We start from the raw sequence: 16,499 nt of genomic DNA on the forward strand, positions 1-16,499 counted from the left end.
CCATCACCCTTGTGCTCGCTGACGTACACTGGCTCCCAGTTAAGCAACGCTTAGATTTTAACATTCTCATCCTTGTTTTCAAATTCCTCCCTATCTCTGTAATATCCTCCAACCCCACCATTCCCCCCACCACCTCGGAGATGTCTGCGCTCTTCTAATTCTGCCCTCTTGAGCATTCGATTATAATCGCTTAACCATTGGTGGCCGTGCCTTCTGTTGCCTAGGTCCTAAGCTCTGGAATTCCCTGCCTAAACCTCTCTGCCTCTCTATCCTCCTTTAAGACACCCCTTAAAACCTACCTCTTTGTCCGAGCTTTTGGTCATCTGCCCTAATTTCCCCTTATGTGGCTCGGTGTCAAATTTTTTGTCTTATAATACTCCTGTGAAGCGCCTTGTGGCGTTTTACTACATTAAAAGGTGCTATATAAATACACATTGTTATTCCTATTGTCTGTTTTCTGTCTGTTAACCAATCCTCAATCCATGTTAATATATTGGCCCAGTAATTCCTGTCACAACGCATGAGTACGGACGGGGTACTCACGCGTGTGCCAGGAGGAATTGCCGGTTTTCAGCATGCACAGCGCATGCGCTGAAAACCGGCATTTCCTGTCCTCTGACCCAAGGGGTTAAGAGGCTGAACGCGTGCGCGGTATCGGGCAGCGCGTGCGACTTGGATTTCCTTTATTTTTACAGATTTGCGCATGTGTAAAGGCCTCTGGTTTTTACGCATTGAAAAACCACACGTAAGTACTTAGTTTTACAGGTAAGTGGTCTTATAGTACAATTTAGAATTTTTTTCCCCCACAGGTTTATTATTTTTAAAGAATCTACAGTAAGGTAAGTTTAGTTTTAGACCCTATTTTTAAAAATTTATTTTTTTCAAAAATTTGATTAATTGTTTAAAATATTTTAAAAAACTTATTTATAGTTAATTTAATCAGTGGGATGTTTTTTAAAATGTTATTTAAAGTTTAACTAGTGTTTTGGGCCCCCGTAGTTTTCATGAGTTTGACAGTCTTTACTATCAAACTCATGAATGAGTTTCCCCTCCCCTGATTGGCTGCAGAGTGCTCACCTGATCCCAGCCGGCACATCGCACTAAGTACGCCGCTGGATCAGGTAAGCACTGTGCGCCAACATCTGAACCGGGCCAGTGACAGGAAATCCACTGCGGGCCAGGTTTCAGATGTCGGCGCGCCGGGTAAGTGCGTGCAAGCCCCCGACACCAAGTTCTGGGCCATTATTACTACCAATCCCATGAGCTCTAATTTTGTGTAATAACCTCATGTGGCACCTTATCGAATGCGTTTTGAAAATTCAAATATATTACATCCATTGGTTTCCCCTTATCTACCCTGCTAGTTACACCCTTAAAAAAACGAAGATTTGTCAAACATGATTTCCCTTTCATAAATCTGCGTTGACTCTGCCCAATAGTATTATGATTTTCTAAGTGCCCTGTTACCATGTCCCTAATAATAGCTTCTAGCATTTTCTCTACTACTGATGTCAGGCTAACTTTTTTTTAAATATTCATTTATGGGATGCAGATGTCGCTGGCAAGGCCAGCATTTATTGCCCATCCCTAATTGCCCTCGAGAAGGTGGTGGTGAGCCACCTTCTTGAACCGCTGCAGTCCGCGTGGTGAAGGTATTCCCACAGTGCGGTTAGGTAGGGAGTTTCAGGATTTTGACCCAGCGATGATGAAGGATCGGTGATATACTTCTAAGTCAGGATGGTATGTGACTTGGAGGGGAACTTCGAGGTGGTGGTGTTCCCATGCACCTGCTGCCCTTGTCCTTCTAGGTGGACGAGGTCGCAGGTTTGGGAGGTGTTGCTGAAGAAGCCTTGGCGCGTTGCTGCAGTGCATCTTGTAGATGGTACACACTGCAGCCACGGTACGCCGGTGGTGGAGGGAGTGAATGTTTAAGGTGGTGGATGGGGAGCCAATCAAGCAGGCTGTGCTTTGTCCTGGATGGTGTCGAGCTTCTTGAGTGTTGTTGGAGCTGCACTCATCCAGGCAAGTGGAGAGTATTCCATCACACCCCTTACCTGTGCCTTGTAGATGGTGGAAAGACTTTGGGGAGTCAGGTGAGACACCGCAGAATACCTAGCCTCTGACCTGCTCTTGTTGCCATAGTATTTATGTGGCAGGTCCAGTTAACTTGCCTGTAGTTCCCTGTTTTCCCTCTCCCTTCTTTCTTGAATAGCGGGGTTACATTTGCTACCTTCCAATCCATGGGGACTGTCCTAGAATCTAAGGAATTCTGGAAGATATTCCAGAGGGTAGCACCCTCGTTTCAGAGTCAGGTTATGGGTTCAAGTCCCACTCCAGAGACTTGAGCACAAAAATCTAGGCTGACACTCCAGTGCAATACTGAGGGACTGCTGCACTGTGGGAGGTGCTGTCTTTCAGATGAGATGTTAATCTGAGGCCCTGTCTGCCCTCTCGGATCCCATGGCACTATTTCGAAGATCAGGGGAGTTATCTGGCCAATATTTATCCCTCAACCAACATCACTAAAACAGATCATCTGGTCATTATCACATTGCTATTTGTGGGAGCTTGCTGTGCGCAAATTGGCTGCTGCGTTTCCTACATTACAACAGTGACTACACTTCAAAAAAAAGTACTTAATTGGCTGTAAAGCACTTTGGGATGTCCTGTGGTCATGAAAGGCGCTATATAAATGCAAGTCTTTCTTAAGATCAAAACCAATGCATCCAGCCACCTCTTGTAGACCATCAGGTCATGGGGATTTGTTGACTTTTAGTCCCATGAATTTCTCCAGTACTATTTTTTTTACTAATACTAATTTCTTTAAGTTCCTCATTCTCACTAGACCTTGGATATGAATACGAGTGTGTGTGTTCGTCACAGATCCGGTCCTCCATTTAGTGACCTGCAGTGTTGGTCAATGGTACTCTTACTATTCCGGATTGATGGCTACCTGGGTACTTTCAGCTCTATCCTTGAAAAGCTCAAGTAAATCACGGTCAGCAGAACCTTACAGGAAACATTTTTGGCTACATTTTAAGAGGCTCTGCTTCATTTTATAACTGTTATTTTGCTAATTCTAAGCTGTTATGTTTAGCTTTGACGCCAAAGGCAAATAGCTGGATCATGCATTGAAGAAAGAGTTTTTTACCATTTTCATATCTACTTGCAATAAAGAATGGACTGTTGAACTTTAAAAAAAAAAGTGTTTGGAGCCTTTGGTAGCTATCCTCTCCTCTTCATTTTATTGTGATTACAGATCGGTGCATCACATTTGCTTAGATCAGCACAGGTATACTGGGCAGCGGTCCCATTTAACATCTAGAGGTGTCTGGATTGCTTCTCTCTCTGCAGACTATATTTATTGTTGTATTTCTTGGAGCTGGCTGTGCAAAGCTATACCAGAGTCCACACCTTTTTGAAGTATATGCCATCTTTGCTGGAGTCATGTGTAGTGTCCGTGTGTAGATAAAGACACTGAAGACAGCAGTTGGTTCATAGGTATTTACTAAGCAAGTCTGGGGGGGGTTCTAAAGGATATACACAATACACAGGCTTATATAGCCCAAGTGGCAATTACCGGCATTACGCACACCTGGGGCTCTTAAAGGCACATACACCACAATTCCTCCCCTTCTAGCTAACTAGTACATCATATTTTAAGTAATTATTAATTACATGTTATATGCAAATAATATACATTGCTGTATTAATTAATTATAAGTTAGTCTCTCAGGAGGCTTCCTGACTCGGTCCGGATAACGCCTCGGGGGTGTAGTAGTTTCTGGTGGTGTAGTAGGTTCTTCTGGCAAGGCTGATTCGGCTTGAAGGCCAGTGTCGGGTTCATCGGGTTCCAGTATCACCGGATCGGAGGTAGATATGGGTATCTCTACTTCATCGTTAGATGTATAGCGTGGTGGTGTAGGTTGTCCCTTTTCGGATGACTTGATGATTTGGTCAGCATGGCGCCTTATTATGCTTTCTCCGATGTCCACGGTATACATCAGTGGTCCTAGTCGTGTGCAGATAGTTCCAGGCTGCCATTTCTCGGTATGGTAGTCCTGGGCCAAAACCGGTTGGCCTATCTGGAAGGCCCTAGTTGGCCTTTCATTCATGCCCTGAAACTGCCGGTTCTCCACGTCCCTTCGGATGTTGGGCTTGACCAAATGCAGCCGGCATCTTAGGTTTCTATTGTAGAACATCATGGCGGGAGTTTGGTTTGTAACCATATGCGTTGCATTACTATATGCAAATAAGAAGTTATCCACCTTGTGCTGAAGTTTTATGTCTTCATTACCCATGGCCTTGATGGCCTTCTTGAAGGTCTGGACAAACCTTTCAGCCAATCCATTGGTGGCGGGATGGTATGGGGCGGACGTGTAGTGCTTTACCCCATTGTTCTTTAAGAACTTTCTGAATTCTTCGGACACAAATTGCGGTCCATTATCAGAACATATCTGTTCCGGCAGCCCATTCCTGGCAAATATGGTCCTTAATACTGTGATGGTTTTTTCCGTGGTGGTGGAGGACATCTTTATTACCTCCGGCCACTTGGAGTGTGCATCAACTGCGATTAAGAACATTGAGTCCATAAATGGACCAGCAAAGTCGATGTGCACCCTTTGCCAGGGAGATGAGGGCCACTCCCATGGATGTAGAGGGGCCTGTGGCGGAGCATTTTGGACCTTCTGGCATCCTAGGCAGCTCTTGGTCATGTCTTCGATGTCTCCATCGATACCTGGCCACCATACAAACGCCCTAGCTAGGTTCTTCATTTTCACTCCACCCAGATGCCCCTCGTGAAGCTCCTTTAGCACTTTATCCTGGAGTTTGGGTGGAATCACCACTCTGGATCCACACATCAAGGTTCCTCGGCACACTGACAGCTGTTCTCTTCTTTGCGAGAATGCTGGCAACAGTGGTTCGCCATGTGCTGGCCATCCCTTCATTGTTAAATCGTAGACCCGTGAGAGAGTAGGGTCATTTCTGGTCTCCCTTTCAATGGCAGAATTTGTCACCGGTAGACATTCCACTATGGTAGAGTGGAATATCTCTACTGGGTCTACTGTAGGTGCCTCTTCTATCATTGGCAACGGCAGGCGCGATAAACCGTCAGCATTCCTATGCTGTTTTGACCCTTTGTATTCAATGTTGTATTGGTGTGCCCCTAGAAAAAGGGACCACCTCTGTAGTCTTTGTGCCGTCATAATGGGGACACCTTTCTTAGGGTTGAATATGGAGATGAGGGGTTGATGGTCAGTCAGCAAGGTAAATTTTTGTCCGTGTAGGTAATGGTTGAATTTCTTCACTCCCCATACCAGGCTGAGTGCTTCCCGGTCTATCTGGGAATAGTTACGCTCAGCTGAGTTCAATGAGCGTGACGCAAAAGCTATCGGCCGTTCCGAGCCATCAGGGAATCTATGGGACAATACCGCTCCTATGCCGTAAGGGGATGCATCGCACGCCAGTCTGATTGGTAGTGATGGGTTGTAATGAGCCAAAACTTTCTCGGATGTGATTAAGTCTTTACATTTATGGAAGGCATGTTTACAGTCTTCGTTCCATTTCCAAATCACTCCTGTGTGTAGAAGATCATTAAGAGGGTGTAGAATAGTTGATAAGTTCGGTAAAAATTTATGATAGTAATTTATTAATCCCAGGAATGATCTCAATTGTGAAACATTTTCAGGTGCTGGGGCTTTTATAACTGCTTCAATTTTTTCAGGTGACTTATGCAACCCTTCCTTATTAATTATGTGGCCACAATATGATATCTGATTTTGGAAAAATTCGCACTTGGGGCGATTTGCTCGTAGGCCCCGTTCTTTCAGCCTAGTGAGCACCTGCTCCAAATTGGCAAGGTGCTTGTTGTCGTTTTCTCCTGTTATAAGGATGTCGTCTAGGTAACACTGAGTCCCCGGAATCCCTTGCAGGACTTGCTCCATAGCTCTTTGCCAGATAGCTGGAGCTGATGTTACTCCAAAAACCAGTCGATTGTACTGGTACAGGCCTTTGTGTGTGTTTATTGTGAGATACTTTTTAGAGGCCTCCTCAACCTCCATCTGTAGATACGCCTGTGCCAAGTCAATTTTTGTGAAACGTTTTCCTCCGGATAGTGAGGCGAAAATATCTTCTATCCTCGGAAGAGGATACTGTACCGTGTGAAGGACCGGGTTTACAGTCACCTTAAAGTCCCCACAGATGCGAATTTTTCTCTGTTCCTCAGTTATTTTTCAATGCTTTTTTCATGACTGGAACGATGGGTGTTGCCCATTCGCTCCAATCTATTTTGGATAATACGCCTGCCTTTTCCAAATTCTCCAGCTCTGCCTCGACTGCCGGACGTATTGCGTATGGCACCAGTCTTGCCTTAAAAAATTTCGGAATTGCTGCATCTTCCACTTTTATTGAGGCGGTGATGCCTTTCAAGGTTCCTAGTTTCTCTTGAAACACTTCTTTGGCGTTGGCCAAGATGTCTTTTAATCGTTCAGGTATGATGTCATCCTTGTTTTTTTCCTTACTGGTCACCGTCAGTGCCTGAATGGAGTGCCAGTCTAAACGTATCTTCCTTATCCATTCACGTCCCAACAACGGTGGACCACCATCTTGTAGAATGTATAAATACAACTTTTGTATTTCTTTGCCGTTGTATACCACAGGCACCTTTATTTTTCCTTTGGGGTATACTTTCTGCCCCGTATATGTTTTTAAGATAATGGATGTGTCTTTTAGAGGTATATGCGAAAATAGCCTCTCGTAATCGCGTCGATTTATTACGGTTAGAGCTGATCCTGTATCTAGCTCCATTTTAACTGGGGACCCTGCTATTATGAGGGTAACCCAAATGGTCTGGTAATCTTCATTGGCAATTACATTATGTACTTTGAGAGAGCTTAGTCTCTTGTTCCCGGAGTCGCTATCGCTCTTCTGGTCTTTGGAGCTACTGTCCGTCATCATTTGTACCTTTCTGTGCTTTTCCCTATTGATTCTTTTCCCGTTAGTGGATTTTTTATTTTCAGATCGGCATACACGTGGAATGTGTCCTATCTTTCCGCATCGCCTGCATGCTTTTTCTTTGAACCAGCAATCCCTCTGGTCATGGTTGGATCTGCCGCAGCGAAAACATCTCTTGAAACCCCGTGTCATTTCATGGGTGCCGAAGTCCTGTGGCCTTTGCTGTATCTTTGCCGCTCCTATTGCACTGAAAGCCTTGTCCAGTGTTAAATCTTTTCCAGAAGATACCTTTTTTTGTGTTTCTACACTTAGGGGATCGCAGATGAATTTGTCTTGCAGAGAATCTGCCTCGAATTGGCAGTGTAGGGTATCAACAATCTCCTCAAAATTCTTGTCCATCAGTTCGGCTGGAGTGATTAAGTTGCGTAACAGCTTGTATGTTTCTGTGCCCATTAGATCCAGAAGCACTGAAGCTTTTTTTTCATCTTCTATTCCATTTGCGGTGCAAAACACCTCCACTCTTTCTACATATGTGGTCCAATTCTCTATCTTGTTATCAAAAACATCAATATTGCCAAAGTTAGGCTGTTTCGTTATCAAAAGCATCCATATTGCCAGATTTAGACATTTCAAAAAAAAAGATATGGCGCTTCCCGCGCTTTTTTTTCCCCTGTAGCAACGATATGGCGCTTCCTGCGCTTTCCTGCCGCTGCTACCGATAACAACGCTGTTTTACTGTGGTTTCCGTTTATTCACTGTTGGAGACTCGTTCCCGGAGGTCTAAACGCTGACCTGCTTGCCGCGCCGGCCGTCTCCCGAGTGCACCCTCCCAGTCCATTATTGCTTGCCTCCGATTTCGCTGCCTGTCTCAGCTGTAGAGCCCGACGCTGGAGCCCCAGCCTGACGCCCAGGAAGGATTAGCGCAGTACCTGCCACCAGCTTGGACAGCTGGTGAAACCACAGTTTCTATAACTTCCTTGAGTCTTCTGGACGCTGGAGGAATCGATGTCCTTGAGGTGCTGCCGAATTGCAGGTAAGTCCGTTTCCACCTTGTCGCCACTGTAGTGTCCGTGTGTAGATAAAGACACTGAAGACAGGAGTTGGTTCATAGGTATTTACTAAGCAAGTCTGGGGGGGGTTCTAAAGGATATACACAATACACAGGCTTATATAGCCCAAGTGGCAATTACCGGCATTACGCACACTTGGGGCTCTTAAAGGCACATACACCACAATTGCTCTTAAAGGCACATACACCACATCATGCTCCAAGGACCCAGCTGAGCTACCATCCTCTGCATTATATTGAGCCAAGATCCAAACTCTTTTATTTTGGGGGACACAGGTGCTGGGTATTTTTTTGCCAAGGTGAATGGCAAATGCCAAGGGAAGTGCTAGCTGGCCGGCAGGTGGGAGCGGGACTTCAAGTGGCAGGAGGCAGCCGCTGGGAACCTTAAGGAATGGTCCCCTGCACTCAGGTAAGTGATTGGAAGAGGATTCGGGAGGACGTCACTCGAGGTGAGGGGATGAAAAGAGAGGTCAGAGGAGGCCCAAAGTTTCCCTGTGGGGCCAAAAAGACTTTCTTCATTCAGCCATTCTTTGCATACTGTAGGAATTATATTTCTCCAGAGCCAATATGAGCAAGAACTTTCCTACAGCTGCCCAGTCATTCTGTTTTGATCAAGGCTTTAGATTGCATCATTTGTTTTCAGATTGGACACAAAAATGAAAATCATTAGCTCCAATGATGGACTTGCATTCTAATACATCACCAAATGACATAGATGTAACTTAAATGTACTGTATATTCTCCACACTGCAGATGGAGACCATTTGTTATGCTGTTTTGCCAATAAAGCTGGTGTGCTAGTGTGGGCTGAAATAAAAACAGCAGTAAAGGACAATCCTTTGAGAATAAAGCCCCAAATATGTAAATGTGCAGCGATGATTACATCCCTGGTTGGAGTACATTCTTGGCGCCAGATTTAAGCAAAGCCCACAACAGAGAATCATGAAATTCTTTGTAAGCGTTTTTTGCCCAGGAAAAGGGATATTGATTTACTTGCCTGGTAAAGGTGCTTTGTAGAGTATTGGGCTTCATTAATCATGTCATATTCCTTATTGTAGATGGATGCCGGACCCCAGCCTGAGAGAGCAGGCAGTTAAGTTTGATGATCTCACCAATTGGTTTCCCATAATCCCTTGTGGGTTGTTCATGCACCAGTCTCGAACCTTTCTGTTGCAGTTCAGTTAGTGATCTAGAAACCAGACAAAATAATCTAGGAAGGAAGATATTAGGCCAACCAGAAGAAAGAATATTGCAGGGAAGGGTGGAGAGGGCTTATAAGGATTAGTGACAAGCTGCATCCTTAAAAATGGCGTACTTAGATGAGGAACTGTTTCTTTTTATTTATGTTGGTGCTTCACTAATTCTGTAACATTCTTTGCAGTAGGTGATGAAAGAAACCAGTAAGGCAAAATCAACCAGTCCTGGGTGAGGGGCAAAGGGATTTACCAGCTGAGATATGGGTGAATGAAATGTACTGTTTGAATGGAAAAGTGCTTGCTTGGATGCCTCAGAACTCTTCTTCAGTTTGAATAAAACAAACCTTCAGAACATCAGAACAATTGTTTGAAAAGTATATCTTGTAACACAAACATTCAAGAATGAAACTTTGATTCTAAGCTGTTTTGTAGAGACAAATAGAAGATGGGTCTCAAAATATGAATGAAACACATTCATGTGAGGTGCACAGGAACGCCTTCTACCTAAAGAACTGGAGATAAAGGAATTTGATTGAAAGCCCTCCCAACTTAAAACTAAAAGAGGCGACAGCTACAAGTGACACCACCTTAAGTCAATGGGGTTAAAATTGGTTTAAACCCGTTTTTGGGTGCCAAATGGGTGCAGGGAATGATACCTGCACCCAAAGATGGAGGCCCGAGGATCGCAAGAAATTGGTCCTTGGGCCTCATTGTAATAGCAATGCTGCTCACCACGCTCCCAATTTCAGCTGGTTTGGACACCGAGCCAGCCCGCAGTATTAATGTGGAGGCAGGAGAAGCACTCCTGTACCCTCACTACAGACGTTTATACACGCTTTGGTCACCTACAGACTTAACTACTCCCATCTTCTACTGCCATTAAATTCTAACTTGTCTAAACCTCTGCACAAGTTCCACAAAATGGTTGTTTAGAGGTGACAAAAACATGTGCAAGTGTTTCAAGTCATAGGGGCAGAGAAAGGAGTTAAGTGCCCATCATCCCAGTCTTCATCGTCTCTAATGCACTAAATTTAAAATTCTTGTCCTTCCCTATAGGTTTGTTTTTTGCCTCACTACACTCCATCTCTGCAATCTCCTCCCTATAATCCCCTCTTTCTCTGACATTTTGTGCATCTCCCTTCTTCCACTGGTGGAAGAGCCTTCAGCGACCTCGGTCCTACTCTCTGGAATTTCCTCCCTAAAACTCTCCACTCTCTCTCTCCACCTTTAAAAACCCGCTTGAAAACAATCTCTTTGTACAAGTTTTGCCCAACTCTCCTAATCTCACCCTTTCTGGCTTAATGTAATTGCCTTATGTCTATTTGTAAAGTGTCTTGGGATGTTTCTTTATGTTAATGGTGCTATAGAAGAATAAGTTGTTGTATACCCCCCCTTCCTTGTTTTTCCTCCTAAAATACAATATTACTCTCTATACAAGATTAAAACACAAGAAGCCTTGTCTCTAGTTCATTTCACACTGCAGTTTATCACAGCAGAAGCAACTGTTTCTAGTTTCTTTCGAGCAGAAGTGTTAAGTTTCCATCTACTGTAAAACTATAGAGTGCCATTGCTTCGATTTGCTTACCCATTTACTGTTTAATAAATCTGTTTGGCAATTTATTCCCTAAGCCATAATCCAATGGAATATTTATTCTACTGCCTTCCGAAGCCAAGGAAGATGAATTAAGGGCATGTGATCTAACCAGCAAGACAAAATACAGTAACAAAGTTTTTATGTTCATCCAAAGCTCACTATAATTATCCAAATATTGGGCAGGTAAAGGTTGGAAGGGGCATAGAAGTAAGAAACACTGAAGCGGAGGAAAAATATCGGAGTGGAAACCCTAAAACTTAACCGTCTCCTCCTTTGTTTCTTTTTGAGGGTAAAGATTCCATGTTTTCCAACCTTACCTCATAGGGACAATTTTGTACTCCCAGGAAGTGCATCATAGGACATTGCATGGAAAAAGTCAATGCTTTTCTGCCTATTAAAATGAATGGATGGAAAGTCTTGGGATGTGTGCCTTTTATTTCCTGCAATATACTTTCTACAAGTGGCACTCTCTACTGGGAGTGCAGATTTTTAAAAATTCGTTTTATGGGATGTGGGTGTCGCTGGCAACTCCAGCATTTATTGCCCATCCCTAATTGCCCTCGAGAAGGTGGTGGTGAGCTGCCTTCTTGAACCGCTGCAGTCCGTGTGGTGAAGGTACTCCCACAGTGCTGTTAGGGAGGGAGTTCCAGGACTTTGACCCAGCGACGATGAAGGATCGGCGATAGACTTCCAAGTAAGGATGGTGTGTGACTTGGAGGGGAACTTGGAGGTGGTGGTGTTCCCATGCGCCTGCTGCCCTTGTCCTTCTAGGTGGAAGAGGTCGCGGGTTTGAGAAGTGCTGCCGAAGAAGCCTTGATAAGTTGTTGCAGTGCATCTTGTAGATGGTACACACTGCAGCCACGGTACGCCGGTGGTGGAAGGAGTGAATGTTTAAGGTGGTGGATGGGGTGCCAATCAAGCAGGCTGCTTTGTCCTGGATGGGGTCGAGCTTCTTGCGTGTTGTTGGAGCTGCACTCATCCAGGCAAGTGGAGATTATTCCATCACACTCCTTACTTGTGCCTTGTAGATGGTGGAAAGGCTTTGGGGAGTCAGGTGAGACATTCACCGTAGACTACCTAGCCTCTGACCTGCTCTTGTTGCCACAGTATTTGTGTGGCTGGTCCAGTTAAGTTTCTGGTTAATGGTGACCCCCAGGATGTTGACGATGGGGGATTTGGCAATGGTAATGCCGTTGAATGCCAAGGGATGGTGGTTAGACTCTCACTTGCTGGATATAGTCATTGCCTGGCACTTCTGTGGTGCGAATGTTACCTGCCACGTATCAGCCCAAGTCTGAACATCATCCAGGTCTTGTTGCGGGCATGGACTGCTTCATTATCTGAGGAGTTGTGAATGGCACTGAACACTGCATTCATCAGCAAACATCGCCATTTCTGACCTAATGTTGGAGAGAAGGTCATTGATGAAGTAGCTGAAGATGGTTGGGCCTAGGACACTGCCCTGAGGAACTCCTGCAGCAATGTCCTGGGGCTGTGATGATTGACCATCAATCACCACAACCATCTTCCTTTGCGCTAGGTATGACTCCAGCCCGTGGAGAGTTTTCCCCCCCGATTCCCATTGACTTCAGTTTTACTAGGGTTCCTTGATGCCACACTCTTGTCAAATGCTGCCTTGATGTCAAGAGCAGTCACTCTCACCTCACCTCTGGAATTCAGCTCCTTTGTCCATGTTAGGACCAAGGCTGTAATGAGGTCAGGAGCAGAGTGGTCCTGGTGGAACCCAAACTGGGCATCAGACAGCAGGTTATTGGTGAGTAAGTGCCGCTTGATAGCACTGTCGATGACACCTTCCATCACTTTGCTGATGATTGAGAGTAGACTAATTGGCCGGATTGGATCCGTCCTGCTTTTTGTGGACAGGACATGCCTGGGCAGTTTTCCACATTGTCGGATAGATGCCAGCGTTGTAGCTGTACTGGAACAGCTTGGCTAGAGCCGCAGCTAGTTCTGGAGCACAAGTCTTCAGCATGACAGCCGGGATGTTGTCGGGGCCCATAGCCTTTGCTGTATCCAGTGTGCTCCGCCATTTCTTGATATCACGTGGAGTGAATTGAATTGGCTGAAGACTGGCTTCTATGATGGTGGGGACCTCAGGAGGAGGCCGAGATGGATCATCCACTCGGCACTTCTGGCTGAAGATGGTTGCAAACGCTTCAGCCTTGTCTTTTGCACTCATGTGCTGGGCTCCACCATCATTGAGGATGGGGATATTCATGGAGCCTCCTGCTCCCATAGTTGTTTAATGGTCCACCACCATTGATGACTGGGTGTGGCAGGACTGCAGAGCTTTCATCTGATCCGTTGATTGTGGGATCGCTTAGCTCTGTCTATAGCATGCTGCTTCTGCTTTTTAGCATGCACGTAGTCCTGTGTTGCAGCTTCCCCAGGTTGGCACCTCACTTTTAGGTATGCCTGGTGCTGCTCCTGGCATGCTCTTCTACACTCCTCATTGAACCAGGGTTGGTCCCCTGGCTCGATGGTAATGGTAGAGTGAGGGATATGCTGGGCCATGAGGTTACAAATTGTGGTGGAGTACAATTCTGCTGTTGCTTATGGCCCACAACACGATGTAGTGTCCTCAGTGTGAAGACGGGACTTCGTCTCCACAATAACTGTGCGGTGGTCACTGCTACCAATACCGTCATGGACAGATGCATCTGAGACAGGTAGATTGGTGAAGACGAGGTCAAGTAGGTTTACCCTCGTGTTGGTTCGCTCACCACCTGTCGCAGGCCCAGACTGGTAACTATGTCCTTCAGGACTCGGCCAGCAGTGGTGCTACCGAGCCACTCTTGGTGATGGACATTGAAGTCCCCACCCAGAGTACATTCTGTGCCCTTGCTACTCTCAGTGCTTCTTCCAAGTGCTGTTCAACGTGGTGGAGTACTGATTCATTAGCTGAGGGAGGGTGGTAGGTGGTAATCAGCAGGAGGTTGCCCATGCTTGACCTGAAGCCATGAGACTTCATGGGGTCCAGAGTCAATGTTGAGGACTCCAAGGGCCACTTGTTTCCAACTGTATACCACAGTGCCGCCACCCCTGGTGCGTCTGTCCTGCCAGTGGGACAGGACATACCCAGGGATGGTGAAGGAGTTTGGGACATTGGCTGAAAGGTATGATTCTGTGAGTATGACTATGTCTGTGGGACAGCTCTCCCAATTTTGGCACAAGTCCCCAGATGTTGGTGAGGAGGACTTTGCTGGGTCAACTGGGCGGGTGTGCCATTGCCATGTCCATAGCCGGTGCCAGGTGGTCCGTCTGGTTTCATTCTTAGTTTTAACAAACCGCTACGAAGAACAATAATGAGTGGCTTGCTAGGCCCATTTCAGAGGGCAGTTAAGGGTCTGGAGTCACATATAGACCAAACCAGATAAGGACAGCAGATTTCTTTCCCTAACGAACATTAGTGAACCAGATGGGTTTTTACAACAATCTGATAGTTTCATGGTTACCATAACTGATACTAGCTTTTTATTCCAGATTTATTTAATTAACTGAATTTAAGTTCCCCAGCTGCCGTGGGTCAGCTGTGTTTGGATATTTTGGTGATGAGAATTGAATGCACAACTCAAGGCATGGCCTGACCAGAGCACTTTACATCTTCAGCAACATTAACTCCAGACTTATGCTCTACTGTTTTGGCAATACAACTCAGACTCTAAGTACTGCTGGGTAATCAAACCCATGGAAAAAAATATTAACAAAATAATCCAAAATTGTATTACTGATGCATGGGGTTAATTCGAGATCATATTCTCCCTGGAATGCCTTGAAAGATCTTCTCGAAGTCGAAGGGTTGGAATAGTGCTCCAAGGGAATTGTTGACTATGTTGAATGGAGCTAATTTTTGGACACATTGACTGCAAAACCATAGGCTGAAAAAATTCTCGATAGTACCTTGAATCAGCGTCAAGAACTGGTTTCAATAAACAATTATCTGAAAGATAGTCTGAGGGGTTACTATAATGATTCCTAGTAACTTGCTGAGTTACAAAAGGGGTGAGGGACCTTGATTAGAAGGTGCTCTTCACCCACAGCACAGCTGTTCTGACTGGCTGCTTATGCTGGATCCTTGAGGAATTCGAAGTGCTGGGTATCTGAAAAAAGAGGTACACAGAATCAAAGCAGCAAGCCATTTGTAGAAGCATGTTGATTCTGATGCTATAGTTGAGATGGTGCAATTTTTAGTAATCATGCTTGGATCAAGCAGAGAGAGAGAGAGAGAGAGAGAGAGAGAAAGAGACACAGACATCGAGAGGCTGATCAATGGTCTTTGGCGATATCGCAAAGCAAGTGATAGTGAATTGGGTTTTACACTTTTAGAATGGGCTGCCGATTTGTAATTGCCTGTTTTGCGCTACCGCTAAAGACCAATTTCAAACCCCAATTTTTAGTAGCCATGCTTCGATCGGAGAAGTCCGATACAACAAACAGATGGCACATTTGAGCTATTATTAGAGGATTTCTTTGGTGTCCATACTTTACCCAAGACTCTTTAATATTTAGCTTTCTCAGACGTTTTGTGTTTCGCCTTGAAGAATTTTAGTCCAAGGAAAAAGGAGTTGTAAGCATATCAAATGCAGAGGCTTCCTGGTAGTGGTGATAGTTTGAAGGTCAAGAGAATATAGAAAGTGTTGTCACTGCCAATATCTGTATTACACAACATAACTGTACAGGACTTGCCTGTTATGATGTAACTAAATGTGTTTATAGTCTCTACTTTTCACTGAATCAATGTGTGGAGGGGTAGGGGAGGGAGTCAGAGAGAAGTGTGACTTTTCTCTACAGGAGACAAAGACTGCCACAATAAAACATTTTGGGACATCTATTTATGATGTAATCAAACTCTTCAACTGCCTTCTGTCTCTGGTGGGGTCCAGCATCCATCTACTGTAAAGAATAGGACAGGATTAGTGAGGCACCAATATGAATACCAGACAGAAATGGCAGTGGTAGTGGTTTACAGGGTCTTCTACTGAAATGTTTCTGGAAGTTCCTGTATAGATTTAAACATCTTCTACACACCTTTGCTGTTTGGGTACTGCAAAAAGCTGGACACAGCCAGGAGGATCGTAACATTGTAACTGTGGTGCTAATTTGCTAAATAATGAATAAATGATGTTTGTTAACAATTTTGTAAGTAAGTAAATTATTCAAATATATTAGGTACATATTAAAACACACAGTTAAATCAAACAAAATGCCTATAACGAGTAAAATTAAAAGTTCAGTTTGTAGCCCAGGCTGACCATTCATTTGCTCATCTAGAGGGAGGTGTGATTAGTTAAGTTAGAAATAAATAAGAAATTCTAACAAAATAACCCCAGAAATTAAAGCATAGAATAACTTCACAAAAAAATACTGCTTTGCACTCCCTTGTAGTTCTGTCTGAGCAGCCATCACAGTATTCACAAGACCCCACCCATTTGAATTCTCAACCTACCCAAGTGTTCCCTGCTGTTCTTCGGACATATCCTGGCCTATACTGCTTCTCACTTCACTTCTCCTTCCCCCACCCCAGCTGAGCCCAGGTTGTCACTCAATTCTCCTCCTAAGACCATGGGGCTTCAGTTCTCCTATATCTAATTGTCATTGTCTTTCTAATTTTAATTTACTTTTTATTAGTTTAAAAAGCACGGTGAAGCATTTAACATACAGATTA

The 16,499-nt window shown here is 44.7% G+C and overlaps 1 protein-coding gene across 13 annotated transcripts in view; it reads right to left on the reverse strand.

The window, feature by feature from the left end:
- The window catches only part of LOC147102144 (uncharacterized), a 52,002-nt gene that overhangs the window by 7,113 nt on the left and 28,390 nt on the right, over nucleotides 1-16,499 (reverse strand). For 2 of the 13 annotated variants that reach the window (XR_015073215.1, XR_015073214.1), the window contains one exon: nucleotides 9,021-9,212. The exons of 10 other annotated variants lie outside the window; for them this stretch is intronic. The gene's annotated coding sequence lies outside the window, so the exon portion shown is untranslated. Of the gene's footprint in view, nucleotides 1-9,020; nucleotides 9,234-16,499 lie in introns of all 13 variants that reach the window. One more of the 13 variants, XR_015073216.1, reaches the window with a different exon arrangement.

This window comes from Somniosus microcephalus, chromosome 22 (assembly GCF_052327205.1).
Source record: "Somniosus microcephalus isolate GS21.2 chromosome 22, FLI_Smic_1.0, whole genome shotgun sequence".
Taxonomy (NCBI): domain Eukaryota; kingdom Metazoa; phylum Chordata; class Chondrichthyes; order Squaliformes; family Somniosidae; genus Somniosus; species Somniosus microcephalus.